A 4,293-nucleotide genomic window follows, 5' to 3' on the forward strand; every position below is an offset into this window, starting at 1 on the left:
CCATTTTTGCCAGTTTATAATTCATTGTTATAGGGAAATTCTAAATATCAATTTTAGGCATTTTAGCCTTTGTAGTTAGTTAAATATTTAATTTTTTGCATTTTTATAAATTGCAGTTATATAATAGGGTGGCGTGGCAGTAACTCTAAATGACCGATTTTTTGTAAAAAGCTTCGCCTATCTTATAACGTACCTTGTGCAAAATTTTATTAATCTACCTTCAATATTTTTCGAATTACAGAATTAAAAGCAGCTAGATGGGTCAAATCTTACACTGTGCGGCGTAGCGAAAAAATGTGGCTCGTTCCAGAAACCGCTACTTGGGACTTGCCGATTTTGACAATTCTCAAGTAAAAGTAAACAACGCTTTAGAAATTTTAGATGCACTGAAATTTGCTAATACTTTCACAAAAATCGCCGGTTTTTATTTTTTTCGCTATTAATTATTTTTATAAATCATATATTTTGCAATTTAACATAATCAAAACACGTTTGATGTCGAAAAATTTAATACTGAAAAAAATTACTATTTTACAGTTTAGTTTATCCTCCAATTCTGCCTGTTGTTAGTGTTTAGTGTTGGACAACTTTTGCTCTTGAAATTAAGAAAATTATGTCGAGCAAAAATAAAACTACTCAAAAACGCGAATATGTGGTAGATTTCAGACCTAGTGTGGTAGATGTGGTAGATGCTCAAAAAAGTGGCAGATCTACCACAATGTGGTAGAAGTCCGATCACTGCGCTCAAGGTTATGCAGTACCCGCAAAGAGCGCGTTCAAGCGCTACAAATTTTTGTCTTTAAGCTAATTCCCGAAAAGTTTTTGGGTTATGCGGCAAGGTATTTGGCCATGCCACAAAGTTATTACTTCAGTTCTAGAATTTAATATTTTAGAAGGGCCACAATTTTCTGCTTATATGCAACTTTTTTGCTCATGACTGTATAATTTCACCATGGTTTGGTCTAGGGTGAATAAGGATGTAGCATACCTTTAGGCACTATATTCTATAAGTTACCTAAACTCGGCTATTTTTATTCCCATTTTGAACTCATCTATGCAGCCTTATTTCCAAGCCACTTACAAAACACATCGCATGACTATTTCCTTAACTATTTCGCCTAAAATTATGCAAGAAAACCTCACTTGAAGCATTATTATGATGACAACTGTCATTCCTATTGTTATGACCTAAATACTGACACAGTTGGGATAATAATCATGTGATGAGTTTGTAATTTGTCTCTGGGAATAGGGCTGATAGCCTACTCCAGTCGTTGGCAAATCGGCTGACAGCTGTTTTTGCTGAGAAACCTGGCGGAAATCATGGCATTTGTGGTCTAATTGCTATTCGTTTAGAACGAAAAGAAATAAAATTAGAGCTGTGTTACTTCAATAAAATTAAAACTGATGATTCGCTTATCGAGCACCGTAACTGGAACTTTCGAATCCTTTTTCACCAAATCTCGACTGTCATAATTAGAGTACTGCTAAACGTGAGCTACTTCATTGTTTTCCAACAATTAGTGCGCTCATTGGTAATACGTGGGGAAACTTAGAGTACTTAGTGAGCGACCACTAATATTCTTCGTCATCTTGAAAAAATTTGTAAAAAGCAAAGTTAGAAATACGCTTGGTCGAGTTAGCCCACTGCCAAACGCTTAGATCGTCGAACGCAGCACTTAGCCGAAAAAACTCAAGTATGAATAACTGTTTTTGTGGGGTTAAAAACCTGCGTCCGCAGACATGGGCACTTGAAGAAGCCCCGCATGTCGCTAACTCGTCAAACTCGTCCAAACTGCGCACTTCTTAAGCCTCCTGACTAAGTAGCCGCTACAACAAAGTCATCACTCCCAATCGTCCTGCAGAAGAAGTAGGCATAAAACGTTCCCTGTCAGAAAAGATTTTGACTTTGGAAATAGTCACAACAATATGCTGGTTGCGGTAAAATGGCTTGTTAGGAGAAATGATATACAGACTATAGCGATGAGCTTGCACTTGATTGAGTTAGTGTGAAGGGGCTGCCAGAAGATACTATTGCCACACATATGTAGGCTCGTTGATCCCATTTTAAGACCCTTTTGCACACATTTCTATATAAATTGAAGTCTACAAATTTGAGTAGTTGCCGTATTCTCAACACTTTCCTCCAACGTTCAGGTACTCAAAAATTCTAATCCCATTAATTATAGTCTCCTAGAACAAGGCAGTATGTGCCATGACCCCTAATTCCTGTTTGACGCTGTTGTTTTGGAGATAGACCTAATTTTTCATTATTCCTTTAATCTTAACCAACGCCACCAAATTTCGCCAAGTAAAACACCCCCCATATTAGTCAATTTTCTTGACATGGCGTCTTCCACAAAAATATTCCTTTCCATCAATTAATTTTCGTTCAATCAGGTCAAAGTACCCGTTTTTAAGATTCTAAGCTACAATTCTCTTGTATTTAATAAACTTTCGGTGTCAGCTTAATTAATTGTGGTTATTTTACTCGGCGACATTTGGCGCCGTTAGTTAAAATTAAAGGAATAATGAAGAAGGAAGTCTACCTCCATATTCTCCAAACAAATTGTCCGGACTTTGTAGATAAAAGCGCATATCCTGAGGAAGAAGTCGATTGCCAGCAGGACGGAGATCCAGAGAATTCTGAAAAGATTAGACATCACCGGCTGCTCAAACAAAATGCTCACGTTATTCTGTGACCAGCACAAAGTCCAGATCCCAGCGCCATCAAACATTTTTGCGCTGTGGTCAAGCGGGGATTGGCATAGCACAAAGGAGCTCCGAGTAACACAATGGAAGTACGTTGGATGCGAGTAAAATTATAATGGGATAATATTTCAAGCGAAATCATAAAAAACTCAGTAGACAGCATTCTCGGGCTTAGTAAAATTGCAATTAAAAACAAGGAAGTCTCCACAATCCTGTTGGTATTAACCTTCAAAAGTCCCGAAACAGAAAAGTTCAAAACTGAGTGAATACAGTTACTTTAAGTAATAAAAGGTCGTACATGCACTCGGTTTTGATTGCCAGTGTATGTATGAATTTGAGCTCATATAAGTCGGAGGAAGGGAAACACCCTCATATCGGACTCTTAAATGAGCTCATTATGAGCGTAAAGGCTCCGAAATAGGACTCCTTAAAGACTCGTTTATGACTCCAAATTTTTGCTGGGTAGTAGTACATCTAGTCAATCTGGCTCCATTTGTAGGAAAAAATTTCATGCAGGATAAAAATGGTACCATGCTGTTCAGAAGAATATTCTATTCTATTGTTCTATCTTTCAATTTGACAGGAAATATTTTTAATTAATTTAGAACTATTGACAATTAAATATCGCAACGCTGCTACTAGCACTGACGCACAAATTAACAAATATAAAAATATTCAAGAAGTGGTCGTAATTTATTGAAACTTCACTCCTACAAGGACTACTTCATGGTAATTTCAAAAAAAAAAATGTTTACCGTCTACGAATTTCGAAAAACCCGTGTTTTTAGCACTCGTTACCAATTTTAAGTGATCGCGCCCATTTTTTTATTATAGTTATTTTAAAAATGGAATCGGTTTTTTTGTACCGGTTACTCACTTCGAAAAATCCGAATTTTTAGTACCGGTTACCGGTTCCAGCCAGGCAACAATGCCCATTTGGACACTTGCACCTAATTGAATAAGGTATTCTATATTTCTATAGCTTTTACAAAGAACGTTTTGTGAGGCTGCGAACCTGGCGGCCATGTGGTCAATGGTTCCCTTTCGTATTTTGCATTCTTAGTTCATTGACTAGTGGTAATTGGTCGACCTGCTATAGCCTTCTACTGAACTCATGAAATTAAAGATCTCAAGGATGGTCGCTTCGCCTAATCCTGACGCCATGCCAGTTGCATATGTCTCAGCCTGAAATTCGTTACATTTACCTGAGGGTCTATAAGCCTCTCTCAAAGACAGTTTCTGAGAGAAGAGACCATATTCAGTGCCAAAGTCTATGGATTTCTAACTTAAAGTAACTGAAGCTCGAAAGAGGGGGCTCCTGTTTGCGGCTTTGCAAGACGTCAATAAATAACTATTTGAATTACAGATTAAGCAAAATCGTTGAAGCATGACAGTAGCTAATGTTTGTGGCTAAAATTTGCAAATAGTTTTGAGCTCTAAGTAGTTAGTTAAAGGAAATATCATTGATTAAAGTAATTGCTTGATTTATAAAGTATATAAGTCATTATTGTAATGTGTCTATTTTAATATTTTTTTTGTAATTTTTTCCCTCTAAACGAGTATTTAATTAATTCATAATTT

The sequence above is a fragment of the Rhagoletis zephyria genome, unplaced genomic scaffold (genome assembly GCF_001687245.7).
Source record: "Rhagoletis zephyria isolate East Lansing unplaced genomic scaffold, Rhagoletis_zephyria_1.1 Rzeph_scaffold_00142, whole genome shotgun sequence".
In the NCBI taxonomy this organism is placed as follows: Eukaryota; Metazoa; Arthropoda; class Insecta; order Diptera; family Tephritidae; genus Rhagoletis; species Rhagoletis zephyria.